Here is a 17,976-nt window from a genome sequence, read left to right on the forward strand (position 1 = left end):
TTGTTGATACTGAGGTTGAAAATCTCTGACAAATGTTCACTCTACTTTTATAGGGTTGCCATTGTGTGCTTCTTTTTCTAGAGAATTACTTCTTAATAAAAACAAGCCTCTTGTGACATCTACCTTTGCATTTCCTACGTGTGTCTATATAAAGGAGGTTTCGTGAGTGTCCACCCAATTGAATTAATACTGGATTTTGATCATGTGGACAGTGTAGGTGAAATAAAATCTTGCAACTTGAGAAGAAATGAGGAAAAAAAATAAAGATCAAAAGACACCAGGCTATCAATCGAACCTCTTTCTAGAGCCGCAGAATAAGAGAGTCAGCAGGGTCAGCAATATTTTCCTGTGAGAGGTATCTGTGGCTTTATCCATTAGTGCTCGAACCCAGCAATATTACCGGCGCCTCACTTAGGAGGAAGCACAGTGACTTCCTTCCTGGCTACCTCACCTGGAGCGGGCTTTGCATGAACAGGATGCTAGGAGACTCTAAGTGGAGCTGGTTTATCACCAGCCTGGTCATCTTTCATGTACATCTGCCCATGCCACCAGCAGAGTCAGGAAGTTCCTGCTATCAGCACAGGAAGACTGTGAGGTACTGAAGACCAGCCCAGGTTCAACCCCAGAACATGCGACTACCATGACTTTGGCATTGAGAATTATTAGCCTAAGAAGTTACATCAATCACTTAGTAGCTTGCGATAGAAGTAAATGCTTACAATTACTGGGGTGAGGATGGGGTAGGATTGAAGTCGAGTCATCATCGGCTCAAGAATCCTGGCCAGATGACATGGAATATAGTTATTTGATTTCAATAGAGGGCAAATGCCCAAACCGCTTTCATTCATTACCGTTTTGTGCTCTGATCATCATTAAGTCCCATTCTCTCATTTTGTCCGTGGGGTTTAGGAGACCCTTAGAGTCACTGAGGGGCTTTGCCGAAGTGGCACAGTGGCAGTGTGGCACCCAGACACTGACAGCAAATGAAGGTGTCTGTGTCAAATGGCCCATACAGCCCTCTACGGAAAGGGATGACAGTCATAATGTACTGCTAAGCTGGGGGTTAATATTAGTGTACTGGGGACCAACATGCTCAATCCTATGCCTCTAAAATTTTGTATGATTCTATCTGGACTGTGACTGTCTTAAACCATTGACCTCTGACCCATTATTATAAAAACTGATCATCGTATTCAACAAAGTGGGTAGAAAAAAATTCATTTCTGGTGTTAGGAGTAAGAGAATGAGAATTGATGCAAGAATTGAGGACATTTTCGTTCAGATACATTAAAAATAGGTACTATGCTCACATTGATGCTGTAGCAAAGGTCCTGCTTCTTATTCACAAATAAAATAACTGATTCTGAGTCACCAGGAAATAAGTGTCAGAGCTAAGCTCGGGTGCCATACCAGACTTACCCTATTAGCCTATTTTCTTACTACTTTGTTTTAAAGTAGGTAATTATTTGTGCTAGTCCTGGGGCTTGAACTCAGGACCCAGGCACTGTCCCTGAACAGTTATTTGCGCAAGGCTAGCACTCTACCACATGAGCCACAGCTTCACTTCTGGCTTGGTGGTGGTTAACTGGAGATGAATCTCAGGGATGTCTCCATCCTGGCTAGCTTTGAACTGAGATCCCCAGATCTCACCTTCCTGAGTTGCTAGGATTTTAGCACCAGTCACTGATTTCTTTTGTCCTTGTTATGATCACCTGACTTTCCAGGGTGTGTAAAAAACAACAAAACAAAAACCTCACATGAGGCTCTAGAGACTCAAGTTTGAAATTTCACTATTAAGATTATAGGACACATTAGGGAAGCAGAGGAACTAGCAACTAAGCTTGCATAGTAACATGCATGAAAACACATGGACAAATAAAAATATGGAAAGAGAATTAGCATGGCTGACTGTGTTTATGCCGTCAATGGCTGAGGAAGCCATGAGGTCCTGTTGCATAGTGGGAAATATTGAGCTGCATGGGGAATGAAGAAAAGCATGATAAATTAAACTAATATATAGGAGTTACTCATCTGAGGACAGGAATGGATAGGAACCTGTAAGTAGTGTAGTTACTTACACCCTTGTTCTGCTTCCAAATGAAAGATGCAGAAGTACACTTGCAGTCCTATTTCTGATTATGCCAGCTACCTGGGTAGGCAAAATTGTTTGAGGATTCCACATCAGCAGATTCCTTTCCAAAATACTCAGGGGGTCATTTTAACTGAAAAGACAACGAGATTGTGTCCAAGTGTCTTGGGGGAAAACAAAATTACATTTCAAAGGGAATGGAAAGCAGTGTTGTGACCTAGAAGTGGTTGCTTGGTGTTATTGAGAACTGGGAAAGGTACCTGGCTGATATTAACAAGATTGGCCAAAATGAGAGGAATAAGTCCCTAGCACTTTAAAGATCATGATGACTTGTGAAAAGACACAACTTGGTATAGAGGCAAAGATTTATACATAAAAAAATACTGCTAGGTCTATAGAGGTTTATTCTCAGTGGGAAGAAAGTGTTTCCTGTAAACCTAGTCTAAGGGGTTCACTTCCCACTGGAACTGCATATCTTCAAGGGACCAATGGTGACATCATCACCATGTGACTCCTGCCCCAGTGTCAAGGGCTTTGGAAGAATTCAGGGGCTCCATCTTCATATCAGAGCTGCCAGTCAGAGACTCAGTATAACCTGACTGAAAATACATACGAGTGGTGCGGGAAATGTCTTTGGGTGAAAGCACTGGGAACCTTTCATCTCATCCAATCTCTTCAGGAAATTGAACGCCTAAAGATGAACACTGTAATTTGCTAAGGAATTGAGTTGTGAAATGAGATATCCTCATTCCTAACGAATTTCTCTGTGGCTTTAAAAAAAAAAAGGCAAATCTCTTATGCCATGCAGAATAAATATGGGTCACTGCTGACATGTGTGAGGTCAAGGTGAATGCCTACAGGACCAGCCTTCAGATCCTGGCCATGTGGGACTAAAGGTCAGTGGATTTGTTCTCACACATTTACGCATAGCATCACCAGCCAATCGGAATATCTGAAACAATGATATTTTCAGGCATGTCTGAAAAATAAAGGAGGTAAATGTAATTTTTTTTTTTTTTGCCTCATTTCATTGCCTGGAGAGTTTCCAGGATACAGGTCAAGGATGGGAACACCAAGCAAAGCCCGTTGGTTTCTGTGAGTAAGAGAATGATTTGGCAGGCCAGGGATGACATAAGGAAGAGTTGAGAGACCTATGAGTCTCCTCTCCCTCCTCTCCTTTCACTGTCCCTCTCCTCCCTTCCTCCCCTCCCCTGCTCTCCTCCCCAGTTTCTTCTCTGCCATATTGCAGCCACACATCGTATAGACTTCGATTGCATTGGTCCCATTATCATCACTGCTGAGAGCCAGCCTATTTCCTTTGACTTATTTTTGTCTGTCTTATTTGTCTTCACACTTCCTGATCACCTGTCTAGAGTAGTTTTTCCTTGCCAATTTAAATTCCATTTTGCTTCCTCTCAAGGTTTATTGATCACTCACTTTTTCATTTTTAATTTCCACCCATTTGATGGCCAGTCACACTTCTCATGTTGCTGCAAATTCTGCCCGGTATTCTCCTTCCACATCTTATCTATTAAGTACATGAAGGGGGAAGTGTCTGGCTTGCTAGTCCCGCCTTGACTACACCATGATAAAACATCACAGCAACACAGAATAAAAATAGCCCACAGGACAATGTCTCCACAAAGTGTTTGAAATGCTGGCTGGTGTCATCTATTTCTAGCCCAAAGAGAAATATTCTTTAGCAGAAAAAAAACAACACCCTAGTTCAAGATCACCCTCACATGTAGCATGCACAGACAAAATAATGAGGTAGGGGTTTATCATTCTCAAAAGAAGCAATTTGTTCTCATTGTTGGAGAAGAAAGATCATTTGAAAGAAATGAGGCATGCTAGACAGAAATCTTAGGAAAGACCCCACCATGGCTTAGTCTGTTTGAACATGTAGTTCTGATTTCTTTGTTATTTTGTGGTTTTGCTGAGCATATTTTAGCTGTGAATGTGCATGGCTAAAGCATATACAGTTTGAGTAAGTCTGAGAATTTCCAGATGAGAGATACAGAAGTAGAGCCATGTTTTGCAAGTTCCCTAAGCAAGGGGCTTTTAGCTTCATTCCATACTATTAGCAATAAAGAGACAGGTCAAAACCAGCATTGAGGATGGGTTTAAGGGTCACTGTAAAAAGTTTGAAAATGACAACTGTGCATGTCAAACAGTGAACTGGTTGAGATGCTCTCTTCCCTTTAAATAATCTACAGTATAGTTTATGGTTGATTTCATAGTTTCTTTATTATTAATTGTAAAGTCAATCTAGGCCATTATACTTAAAAAACATGTCCTCTAAAGAATCTATAATTTGTCCTACAGTTAGATGTTTTCTAATAGGGGGAAAAGACTAAGTACCTATATCCTAGAAATTAAGAAATTAATGGAGTTTTAAGGTCAGATTTTTTACTTTTTGAATGTTTTGTGCTGGTACTAAGTCTTGAACCCATGGTCTTGCACTCTTGCGTGGCTTTTTCACTCAAGACCACTTTGAGCCACACCTTCACTTCCAGCTTTTTTGCTGGTTACTTGGAGATAAGAGTCTCACAGACTTTCCTGCCCAGGCTGGCTTCCAATCACAGTCTTCAGATCTCAACCTTCTGAGTAGCTAGGATTTCAGGTGTGAGCCACCAACCCCCAGCCTTTAAATTTCTCCCTATTTTTTTTCTTTTGGGGACCTAGAATTTTTTTCAGGAAATGACAACAATAGTTACTATAAAGCTGCACATTCAAAATCAGTAAGGCAGGTAATTATGTACCGAGCTAGCTTGACTGCTATTATGCACTTGATAAGACTCCTGACCATTTCACAATCATGAATGAGTGATTCTGAACTTTCTTTGTAGGTCATCATTACAGCCACTAATTGGTGGCTGGATGAGTTAACCTTACACAAATGACATGTCCCCCACACTGTCACAACCACAGAATCAAGTTCTAGTTTGTCATCTTCATCTCGAAGTGTAGGTCACCATTTCTTCACGTGTGCCTACATTTTAAATGAATACATGATTGTGGAAATACTGCTAGACCAGTCTGACTTCATTCCCTAAATGGATCTTCACTTGTTCATTGGTGAGAGCATGCTAACAGTGTATCTGGAGTTTTATACCTGAAGACCCTTTTCCTATGTACCTGGAGCTACCTGGAGACTTCATTCTTGCTGATTTCCTTGTGTATTTTCTCCCTGGTATCCTGAACATGACTCTGCACCCTTACTTCCGGTCCCTGCTGCTCTTTGTCACCCTTACTTCCTGTCTCTCCAGCCCTTTGTCTCAGAGCATTTCCCTCAGTCCCTATATGAACATTTGTTATATGTCTTTCCTCCAAGGGTCTTCTATCCATAGGTCTGAGTTGATTATGGAGTGTGGCGCACTGTTGATGGAGGGGTAGGAGTAATACACAAATGGATCACCTGGTTTCTGGCTACTAGCACAGGTTTATCAACATGTGGTCTTGATTATTTTCTTGTGGATAGGCCCTCAGCCATTGGAGACAATCTCCGTCTTTTTGCATGAACCAGAGATAAGCTTAGCTTCTCGTGGGCCCTCTCATTTGTGGTGCTGGCTGGAAGTGCTGAGCCTGTGTTAACTAGGTAGACACCTAGGTCAATGATTGCATTGGTTATTATGGAGAATGGATTGCTGTCCCAGTATTCAAGACCTGAAAATTACCCTTGTTTTATCTAGGATTTAGGGAATTAAAGCCAGACCTGGATGGCTCCGATGCACAATGTCCAAGTAAAGCATTTCGGATTACTCATCAGAAGTAGGCCACGCTCAACAGTCTTGCAGCCCAATTAGAGAGGGAAACGGAGTCAGTGGTGCTATTTATAGAACTCCTGAGATGTGATCTAACCAGTTAGTACAGGGAGCCTAGATTTCGGGTCCTGAGATCAATGGCCAATCCTAATTTCAGTCATTTAAATAGGCATATTTAAAAACTAAACAACAGCAACAGAATAAAAAAAATGGCCATGACCAGTATCCCGAGTGTAAATTCAACAACCCATTTATTTCTCAAGGTTGATTCTTTGAATGACCTTCACTCTTGCTAAGGGTGGATGATGCATAGCAAACAAAACTGGGGCCACGCAACCCTGTGTGGTTTGAAACTTGCTCCAGTTCTGGTGGGGTGGAAGGTTTATGTAATCAGCTAACCGGATGGATTTCAAGTCATCAGACATAAAAACGTTAGTGCTGAGGGAGTCATTTTGGGCAAGGCTAATTAATTTCTACCTGAAAAAGAAAGCACATTGGCTGCTGTTGAACTCAACTAAAGAAAAGGGGACTGAGTCTCTTCAAAATGTGTCTCCCATGTTTCTGGTAATTTCAGCCTTTAGAAGCTCTTTCTTTAAACTTTATTATTATTTTTTTTGTTTATGTAGTACCAAGGAATTGAACCCAGGGCCTCATGCATGCTAGGCAAGCACTCTCCCACTAAGCCACATTCCCAGCCTCAACATTTTTTTTCCTGTAAAGCAACCATGATTGTATATTGTACACATTCAAATTTTCACCTAGGAAAGGGAAAATATCTATCAAAGTCTAACTCTGAGCATCTTTCTATCAGTGAACAATTTTTTTTTTTTTGGTGCGAATCAGCTTGTATTAAATACAAGTCTGGGTATTTACAATTCCTTTCTACATAGTATTACTATTAAGGCAACTGAAAGTTGATGTTGCCTTCTGAAAAGAGACTTTACAGTAAGACTTGACTGTTATTATATAAGTACTTGGACAAATAAAGCCTGTTTTCTATTAGAACTCCTCCTTTGTTCAGATAAATGAAGCCTGCAGGTAAAACTATACATAGCCAGTTGGTGCTAGAGCTGGCTACGGTGTGAGCTACTACACACCTGCCACTAGGAGGAAATGAAATAACAATTACACAATAGAAAAATGGAGGTGGGCAAATAAAATAACAAAGACAATTTGCACTAATATGTAACAAAGTACATACACTCCTCAACCCCATGTGCTAAAACATCTGTCACTTGGACAACAAAATACATTTTGGCTTGACTATTCCATTTGCTTCACGTCCTGGTAGAGGTCTTGATTGTTTTTCCTTTTCTTCTTTTTGTTGTTGTTGCTTTTTCTAATTCTGTTTTTGTTGGTCTAGAATGAGATGCGGTAATACAGGAAGTGGGAACGGTGTATCAGCTTCGATATGATGACTCAAGCAGGGCTAACGCGCTTCTTCTGGGCAAGACAAGTGTCAGAACTCTTGGCACCTGTGCCATGGCAGGTAGCATGTTCTTCTCTTCTAACAAAGACTGCTTCCAAAAGCCCCACACTGCAGCTTCCGAGAGAGTGTAGCAGGCTGCCATGCGACTCACGTCCATGACACCATCTCTGTCAAACTGGGAGGGCGACATTGCTGAGATACCTCCACTGAAGCACATCCGAAGGCCTGGAGGGGGTGCAGCTGTGACTGCAAAGTTGTGCAGGTCCCCCGACCAAGTGACACCTGCATTTCACATTTAAAAGAACAGGAACCATTTTCAGAGTGCCGTTCAACCAAGCGTCCAGAGCATTCATTGGCTGAAATGTAAAGGTGATTGTGTCTGAAAGCAGGAAATGGCCACTTCTACGGTGACACTCGACAACTTGGCTATTTCTTGAGGGGCCAAAAATCTTTCTGTTGCTGTGTATTATGAAGGCCAGAGAGAGAAGGCTGCCCAATTTAAACTCAGGAGAATGTAATTGGTTGTTTTTTGTTTTGTTTTACAAAGTAACAATGATAACATCATGAACCCATACCCATAAATGTAACACTTGGGCCAAGACCTGTTGAAATGAAGAAATTCAATATGGCAACCGCCTATTAAAAACTTCTCAGGTAAAAAGCCGGGTGTGAATGGCTCATGCTTATAATCCTGGCTACTCAGGAGGCTGAGCTGTGAGGATTACAGTGAGAAGCCAGGTGAGGTTTTCCTGTGAGACTCTTAATCTCCAATTAACCAGCAAAAAGCTACAAGTACAGGTGTGGTTCAAATAGTTGAGCAGCAACCTACAGTGAAAAGGTCAGGTGAGAGCCTGAGGCCCTACATTGCAAGCTCCAGTACTTGTGCGTGCACACACACACACACACACACACACACACACACACAGAGTTTCTCAGGTAAATATATGAGTTGTGTTCCTCTGGTATTATACAAAATTTCAATTAGGAGAATCCAGAAAGCTATTTTCTGGGTGCATACACTACCAGAAGTCAGTAAGTAATGTGTCTGGATAATGAAAGAGCAGTCACCCCATCAATTCCCAAGGAGGCGGTACAGCCAGAGGGGAAAGGTGATCACCTGACACACCTGTATCTTTAAGGGCCTTACCTTACTTCCCAGCATCCCATTCTTTCAGTGTTTAAAGATTTCGAAACGTTGGTTTTTCAGCTTGTGGTTGAGCTGTCTAAACCACAGAACAGGAACTACACTGGGGCAAGAGTTAGAGGAAGAAAAAAAAAAGCATCTTTGTGTGCGGGTTCACTTCCTATTTTAAGTCATTTCTGGCTACTTTTACCAACTGCTCTTTGTCTTTTTTCTTTTATGCTGTTTTCCCTTGGCTACTTCTGCTCTCTATGGGGAATGCTGAATCTCAGCACAGTGGAAAATCCCCTGCGTGCTGCTGGGAGCCTCAGCTTGTCTAGATTACTATGACCTTGTAGCATTACCTTCCTACAGTTTATTTCATGGCTCCGAGGCTTCTTCCTCAGTCAGAAATGTGGTCAGCTGTCCTACAGGTCCTGAAAGTTAAATAGGATCACATGTGACAGGCCAGGCACTGAAATGGTTCTGTCTTTCCCAGGCAAGTGGTAGCTAGTTTTATACGTGGGATTTTGATGGCTCTTTTGCTTTTGTTTGTTTGTGCCAGTATGGAGGCTTGAACTCAGGGCCTGGGAGTCGTTTTTTAGGTCTTTTTTTTTTCTTTGGCTCCAGGCTAGCACCACATTTAAATCTCAACTAGTTACTAGGGATAGCTGAAATTCAGAGTGGTTAGGTGAGCTGTTCCATTTGCACACTTAGTTGCTCAACTAGGGTTTCACTTGGGGCCTTTCAGACTTCAGAGCCTTGGCCTCTGGGTTTATAGACCTTGGTTTCCCAGACCAGCCTATAAAATGTCCGATCTGTCTCACTCTTGATTTAGCTCTTTTAAATAAAAAAAAAAACACAAAAAAGCAAAACAAACAAAACACCCTGCACACGGACTCTCTTGTATCTAATTTCAAAAGGAATGGGGCCTTGACTTCCCCTAAGGCCAGGATCTGATCCTATAGATCTCCTACCTGAGCCCACAGGGACCAGCAGAGCCCACGATGGGCATTCGGGAAACCCAGGCTCAAGAGGAGATGGGGAAAGTCAGTAAGCAATCCCTGAGAATGGAGCAGCTTGCAATAAGACTCTCAGCAGGAAGAAAAGACCAGGAAAGAAAGAACAAGGTTAAGTCAGAACCACAGGCCACAATATTTCCTGAGAATGTCGGTGGCCACAATCTGTCTCCCTGTCTCCCTCCCCCCCCCCCCCCTTGACTTAGGGATCTCACTGAGTCCTTGGGGCAGCTTGCTTAGCACCCCTGCCAATCTTTTCTTTGGAAAGCCAGAACCCAGGCGCAGTGGCGGTGTCTGCCTCCCCACCTCCCAGCCGAGTCCCCATGCAGTTTGAGCAGGCTGACTAGTTTGGGTAATCTCTTCCCAGGGTAAAATTATGCCTCTATCAGAATGAATGACATTATCCCATTTGTAAGGAAATGGAAGGACTTGGAAAAAATTATACTAAGTGAGCCAGACCCAAAGAAACATGGACTATATGGTCTCCCTTATTGGGAATAATTAGTACAGGTTTAGGCAATTCATAGCAGAGCATCACAAGGCCCAATAGCTATACCCTTATGAACACCTAAGATGATAAGTGAAATGAACTCCATGTTATGGAAACAATTGTTATATCACAGTTGTAACTACTTTCAACGACCCATGTGTATCTGTAGCATCTATTATTGATGATGTTCTTGTATCACCTTCCTGTGGTTGTACCTACACTATCTCTGTAATCTTATCTGAGTATATTGGAAACTGTTTATACTGGTAGTGGAACTAGGAAATTGAAAGGGAATTCCAAAATTGAGAGACACAGGGTAAAAAAAAAAAAAAGACAAACAACTACAAAAGCAATACTTGCAAAACTGTTGGTGAAAGTGAACTGAACACCTCAGGGGGGGAAAGGGAAAGGGGGAGGAGTGAGGGGGGTATGAGGGACAAGGTAACAAACAGTACAAGAAATGTATCCAATGCCTAACGTATGAAACTGTAACCTCTCTGTACATCAGTTTGATAATAAAAATTTGAAAAAAAAAAAGTGCCGGTTCTCTGCCGACTGATCTTTTAAGGATCCAGTTAATCCACGTGAGCCTCTGAGTATCGGGGAAGACGGATTAATTAAGAAACACACCTGCAAGTCACACGCACTCTTTGGTTACTTGGTGCTTTTTTGGACACACCCTCCTCTTCCTGCGAGCCAACCCAGGCGGGGAGATTGACTCACACGATCCTCCCCTCTTCACCGGTGCGGGTGCGGGTGCCGGGCGCTGGAGCCTCCCCGTGGCTCCCCGGGTGGAGTTGGCAGCCGCTGCGCGCGCGCTGGGGTCGGAGGCGGCTCCTGGGTGACGCGCGCTCGCCTCCTCCTCTTTAAGGCGGGGCTCCAAAGTGGGAGATCGCGGGGTGCCGAGGAAGTCCAGCCACCTTGGCGATGTCCTGGCCATCCCCGGCGGCCACCGCAGCGACAGCAAGTCCGGCTCGCGCTGGAGAGGGGCGCGCGCCCACCGCGCCCCGCGGCCCTCCGGACGCAGGTGAGGGCGGTGCCCGGCTTACTTGGCCGCGCGCCCTGGGGTTGGGGACCGGCTTTCTGGGGATGGGGTAGGGGAAGTGGGCGTCGGCTCTGGATCCAAGCGCGGGGGGGGGGGGTCTGAGGGTCCAGGATGGGGAATCGGAGTCGCACACCCCCACCCCCCCTCCCGTAGCTACTGAATAAAGTTATTCGGAAAGGTGCCTTGGGAAGGAGAGGCGGAATCCCCAGGCTCAGAGGAGGCGGGGAAGACTTGGATTTCGTTGAATCTTAAAGGCCACGGGCGGTTTCCTTTGGCGCAATGGTAACCCACCCACCTGGCTGGCCTCTTTCTGCGGGAGGTTCCCGCCCCCCCCCCACCTCCCGCGCAGAGATTCCCCGCACCTGGGCAGGATCTGATGCGTTTCCCTCGGTAGGATGGGAAAGTTTCAGATCCCTTCCTGGCGCTGACATTTGCTCAATCGCGGGACAGCAGAGAGAGCCTTCCAACAAGCGTGGGGCTCACGGAGGGTGACGGTCACATGAAAGGAAAAAAGCAAATAAAGCAAGATATGAGGCATTGGTGCTGCCCCGGAAGGGTGATTTCTCCCACCATTCTCTCCCTTGCTCACTGTCCGTCCATGAATTAGAACTGCTGGGTGTTCTCTGGGATGCGTGAGCGGTGGAGGTGTAGATGGCCCCGCGCCATGGAGGGTGTTTATTGACTGACTTTGCTCCAGAAGGCACAGGGCCCTGGGCACTTGCAGGTGCCAAAGGCCTTCCAGGTGAACCCTGAATACTGGCTTCACAGATGTGCAGAATAGCATCGCCCTTTGTGGAGAGGGATGTCTACCGATGATGTTTTCTCTTTGCATTCATTTCTTCCGGTGGTCGGCTACGATAGTTGAGCTAAACAAATATTGGTTGCACACCTGTGAAGAGCAAACGTGAGCTCGGTTGAGCACACAGGTATTGATAGGAAAGGCTCTTTCGGAGCAATTATTGCTTACAGGTGGGAGCTTAGGAGAGGTGCATGTATGCATTTACTCATGGCTTCCAAGTGTCTTAAAGGCACAGGAGATGCCATTGGCACAATGTCATTCACCGGCCTGCTTATCCACAGCGACAGGAAGGATCAAAACCACCCTTAAAATAAAATTACTCAGAATCAGCTATGGGTGATCGAAGTACATCACCATACACTTAGGAAGCTGTGAAACTCGTTCTTTTGCACAAAGGGGAAACAAAGCACTTAAACTCACTATAAGACTGGGAAGGTAGCTTGGTGATGAGAGAGTTTGCTTAACCTGGGTACGGGCCTGCATTCTAGCCCCCTTCCCCTAAAAAAAAAAAAAATCAAGTCAGCTTCCATACTCAACGTATTGTCTTGGGGTGTAAAATAAAGAAAATAGATATTACTCCTCTTTTTAGATAAGAAACCGAGGCAGAAAGCAATCTAGTAGTTCGTTGTGGACAAAATTACTAGAGATCAGAACTCATTTATGTTTGTAAAATTTACCTGCAAGGGTTCAAGAAGTCAGTCACAAATAATGTGAGGACTGTTTTATTCTTTTTTTTATTAAACTTTGGTGGTACAACTGGAACCTATCTGGAAAAGCAGATGAATGGGCTAGCTATTTTTTAAAAATACCGATAATATACCTTAACCTATTCTAAGGACCTACTGTATCCAAGTGAAACCAATGAATAAAACTTTATATGCCTTTATAGGAAACTTTGTGTGTGTACACATTGCAGGAAGAGCTAGTGTTTGTGTTTTTTTGCGCACATTCTCATATTCAGTCTTAACTCTATCATAGCTGTGAGGTAAACAGAAGGCATGATTGTTACCTGGAAAGGACTATGTTGTTGTATTCATCCATAGTCTTACAGAAATATATCTGAGTTAGAAAAATGACATCTACTTTTCCTTCAAATCCAGAGATACAGGGCAATGGGGGCAGAATTGGTAACGACCCTAAAGTTGCTAAGGAGACTTCTGAATAAATGATTCCCTAACCAGTCAACCAACCATTTCTTAAACGTACATGTAAATTAGATTTCCCCCATCCAAATGATGATGAGCTATAGAACGAGAGTTATTAGTACTTAGAATTTTAAAATGATAGTTCTTAGCATGGAGAATTAGTAGCTTTTATTAAAACTTTTTGATGTCAATTTATTATTTATCCAAAATTCAAAAGGGCAGGCAAGAAGGCATAAACCAGAAAAAGAGAGAGAGAGAGAGAGAGAAAGAGAGAGAAGTAGCTTTCTTAAACACACACACACACGAAAAACCCCTTTCTTGGTAACTGCACACAAAACTGGAAAGTGTTTGTGTCTAAATTATTCTGGCATGTCCTGCGTTAGCTTTTGAAAAAGGACTTTGCTTGTGTAGAAAGGATTAAGATGTTTTTCCTGAATCATGCTTGACACAATTATTTTTCCCTCTCCCTTTTGGCAATGACCCTGGTAAGATGTCTTAAACTCTTCTGACCATTTTATAAGCATCTAAGACCTTCTACAGGAGGTGTTTCTAAACCTGTGCTTGACTTGGTTCAGATGGACTAATGGAAGTAGAGAGATGGTAGATGACACGTTGAAGACATTTCTAGAAAAAAAAAAACAAACCACAAAAAACCAAAGGTCAGAAAAACCCCAAAGGTTGAAGAGGCAAGTGGGTATGGGTGTAGGCGTGTAGATGAAAGTTTTTGTGAATTCTGGAAGGCAAAGAATGTAGGGATGCTCTTGAAGACAATACAAAACTTGGTGTTCCTGTGAATATTTATTTGAAAACAAGAGGAGATGCTAAGATCTTGTTGCGTAATTTACCACCCATGTTTACATAGCAATCCTTCCTGCTTTCTGCCTGGCTTCTTCTGTCCTGAGGAACCTTAGGATCTGCTGGTAATTTGCACTTATGGGGGGGTTCATGTCCATGAGAAGCCCAGAACTTGCAAAGTGTGAGGAGGGACAGGGCAGTTGGTGAAATGGTGGCTATTCCCTCTCTCTCTCTGTCTCTCTCTCTCTCTGTCTGTCTCTCTCTCTCTCCTCTCTTCTCTCTCTTCTCTCCTCTCTCGCTTCTCTTTCTCTTCTCTCTCTCCTCTCTTCTCTCTCTCTCTCTTTCTCTTTTGCCATTCCTGGGGTTTGAACTCGGGGTCTGGTCACTGTCCCTGAGCTTCTTTTGCTCAAGGCTAGCACTCTACCTCTTGAGCCACAGCGCCACTTCCAGCTTTTTCTGTGTATGTGGTACTGAGGAATCCAACCTGGGGCTTCATGCACGCTAGGCGAGCACTCTACCAGGAAGCCACATTCCTGGCCAAGATGTGTCTCTTAAAGGCATACCCCCAGTGCTCTAACTTCCTCCAACTAGGCTCTACCCCCTTTTTTTTTTTAAATTAAAAGTATTTTAAAAATTGTTCTTATAAAGGTGATATACAGAGGGGTCACAGTGACATAAGTCAGGTAGGGAGCACATTTCTTTTTGGGCACCCCTTCCCCACCCACTTGTTGTGTGGTTCATTTTGAACCTAGTGTCTAGTGAATACCCCTGCTGCACTGGTTCACCCTTTGTCCCTCTATTTCCATGTCCCTACCTCCCCTTAGCCCTCAAAGACAGATAAACACACAAACAAGACAGATGGAGAAAACAGACAGAAAAGAACCTCTGATTTCCGTTCTCTGAAGTTCATTTTCACAAGATTTTCTTTAAGGCCACTCTCCTAGATTAGAAAGAAGGTTCTATCATTCACCAGTGTGTGCATGCATGGTTGTATAGCTTGGCTGCCTTTCCCAGTACCTTTTGGGCTCACATATGTTTTGTTTTGGGAACCTTTCCTGCCTTTCTGGAACCACCTAGCCCCTCCCCCCTGGGCCTTTGCTTCCTCCTCCTGTAAGTAACTTCTGCTTCTCCCTTGTCTTCTCTTGGATCTGCCTCCCAGCCACTTCCCTTCCCCGGTACCTGAGGGTTGGCTTGGAGTTCCCTCGACTCCTCCGCAGATGCTCCCTTCAGCCTTTTGAACGGGTCTGAACACATCCCCTTTCTGTGACATTTCTTTCATTCCCATCAGGCCCAGGTGGGCTGGCTGGGGGATGTGGGGCTTTAAAGAGGAATGAGAAGGAAGGGCCCCAGGACGTTTTCTTCCTAAGTATTTAATGAGACACAGCAGGGCAAAGAACACATGTGAAGAATTGTCTTTAGCAGCAAGTTGTAATGTGCAAAAAAAAGAAATCAATTTCAGCAAGTAGCTGTAGGCCTGGTTTGTTAGGTGGACGGTCAGTTCCTTTATGAACGATTTCGTCTTTTTTTTTTTTTTTTTTTGGCCAGTCCTGGGGCTTGGACTCAGGGCCTGAGCACTGTCCCTGGCTTCTTTTTGCTCAAGGCTAGCACTCTGCCACTTGAGCCACAGCGCCACTTCTGGCCATTTTCTGTATATGTGGTGCTGGGGAATTGAACCTAGGACCTAATGTATAGGAGGCGAGCACCCTTGCCACTAGGCCATATCCCCAGCCCGAACGATTTTGTCTTTAATGTCTAGCTTGTGTCAATCAACAGTACCTGAACCCAGGATACTGCATCATTCACTTATGGATTAGTTTTTATCTAGGTTCCTATACATTCTTTTTCTTGTTGTTTTGTTTTTGTCTGTCAGGAAGCTTGAACCCAGGGCCTAGGCACTGTCCCTGAACTCTTTTGCTCAAGGCCAGTGCTCTACTATTTTGAGTCACAGCTCTACTTCTAGTTTTCTGATGGTTAATTGGAGATAGTCTCATGGATTTGCATACACACATATGTATGCATAGAACTATATATACATCATACTTTCTTATTTATATTTATCTGTGTCTGTTCTCTCTCATCTTTACTCTGTCTGTCTCTTCCTCTTCTTTCTCTCCTACCACTTTCAAGCATTTTGCTGTTAGCTGGTTGTGAGTAGAGGAAGCAGGCCGCCAGTTTGGATTTAAATACCATCCATTCGTGAACGTTCATGTGAGAGAACAAGCTCACTGTGGTTTATGTTATTAAGTGATGTAAGCTTCTAAACCTAAACAGGTGTTGACCTTTCAAAACCCAGGGAAAGTTCTTATGGTGCTATTGATTAGATCTCTCTGTGTGTGTGTGTGTGTGTATGTGTATATGTGTATGTGTGTGTCCTTCTTGATGTGTCCATTAGTGTTTGTGAGCATCCACTACTGACTGTCTATCTAGGATCCACTGAGAGTCCTGGTGTAGTTGGCAGTGTAGTTGGCATTCTAGTTTGTGGAGTAGCTGAAGCTCTTCCTAACCCCAGGAGAGATTCAAAGACATCTCCCAGGCAGCTTCCTGAGCCTCCACAGCCAGGAGGTCTGGAATTTCTCAGGACATGTCAGCAGGTGCTGAAGTTAAAGCCAGGGTTAGTTTGAGAGGAGATAATTGAAGCTTCCTAGCTCCCTCTGGCCTCAGGTCCCATGCAACACCTTGTGGGCCCGTGAGAAACACACTCATCGGTGTAATTTATTCATTTATTTTAGTGCCAGTACTGGGACTTGCATGCAGGGCCTGGGCACTGTCCCTTAGCGCTTTTTTTTTTTTTTCTCAAGGCTGGCACTCTACCTCTTGAGCCACACTTTTGGATTTTGTTAGTTAATTGGAGATAAGAGTCTCATGGATTTTCCTGCCTGGGCTGACTTCAAACCTTGATCTTCAGATCTCAGCCTCCTGAGTAGGAGGCCAGGAATGAGCCACTAGTACTTGGCGTGTCAGTTTTATGTATATTCATTCCCACAAGAATTTGGTATTTCTGGTTAAGCTATTAGTATCGACTTGGTTAAACCATTCTGCATGCACTGTTTGTGAGAGATTTGTAGTTTCTGTGGTTGGTAGTGACAAGCTGAATCTGGCCCAGCCATAAACCCAGACCCTATCTTGCAAGTATCTCTGACTTAGTACTGACCAAGCACTTGGCATTATTGTTGCTCTTTCAGTCATAGGATGAAGCAGAGCTTGAAAGAGCCCAGTGCTACATCCCTTTCATATGAATGCATATATTTATACTATGTGCTGGCATAAGAATAGATTTTCTGGTTTGGGAAAATGAACACTTAGAGGCTTATTAGCCGTTTCTTTATGGAGCAGGTCTAGTCCATGCTGAGTCACCGTGCACAGTAATCATTTCCTCAGGCATACCTTTAAAAAAATGGTACCAGAGTTAATTGGATGGGGGAGGTGATGGGCCTATTTTGTAGTCTTTAAAATGTCACTTAAAACAAAACAGTAACAAACCATACAGAGATAGTAAAAGCACTTGGAATTTATTTAACATTTTGAAAAAGGCTTTGGCACTGGCTGTCTGATTTTTATCAACTTCTCTGAAGTCAGGAGACCTTGTACTCCTCTGGAGATTGAGAAGATTCCAGCTGACAAACGTTCCCAGGTTTTCTTTTTTTCTTTTTCTAAGTTCTACCATCTTCCAAAACCCCTGTCTGAGGAGGTAGGCCCGGGCAAGACCACTGGAGGAACTTCCATTGAGGAAGCCAGTTACGGAGGCCCACCTGTGCTACGCATCTTTCCAAGTCGTCAGCACCTAGATCTTGGGAGAGTCTTAGTTTGAGATTCAGGTAAATCTCAGTTCAGACATCCTGTCAGCCATCTGTACACAGTAGGACTCCAAGGGCTCCCCAACTCAAGGTTCTCACTGGGAGAAGGGAGGGGAGAATACTTAGCTGAGGTGCTGTGCATATGGGAACAACGTAGAGCAAGGGCCTTAAAGGGCCACAGGCCCTTCATGAATTCTTGTTCTTCACGAGAAAGACTTAGTGAGCCCTGGGTAGTAAGTAATCTTACAGAGGCTTACCTGAATAGACTCTGATGATGGCTTCCTATTCATCCGCCGGGAAAGACTTGTTTTGGTGTTTCTGACCAGTCTCCAAACCACTTCCCAGCTGATCCTGTTTGAGATGGACTGCCACATATACAGAATGAAAAAAGATGACACTCAGGAACGTTCTTTTAGGAATAATCATGCACAGCTCTCGAGATGCTAGGGCCTCTTCCTCGAGCTGACACGGATTTATTGATGGACAC

Source organism: Perognathus longimembris, chromosome 20, assembly GCF_023159225.1.
Source record: "Perognathus longimembris pacificus isolate PPM17 chromosome 20, ASM2315922v1, whole genome shotgun sequence".
In the NCBI taxonomy this organism is placed as follows: Eukaryota; Metazoa; Chordata; class Mammalia; order Rodentia; family Heteromyidae; genus Perognathus; species Perognathus longimembris.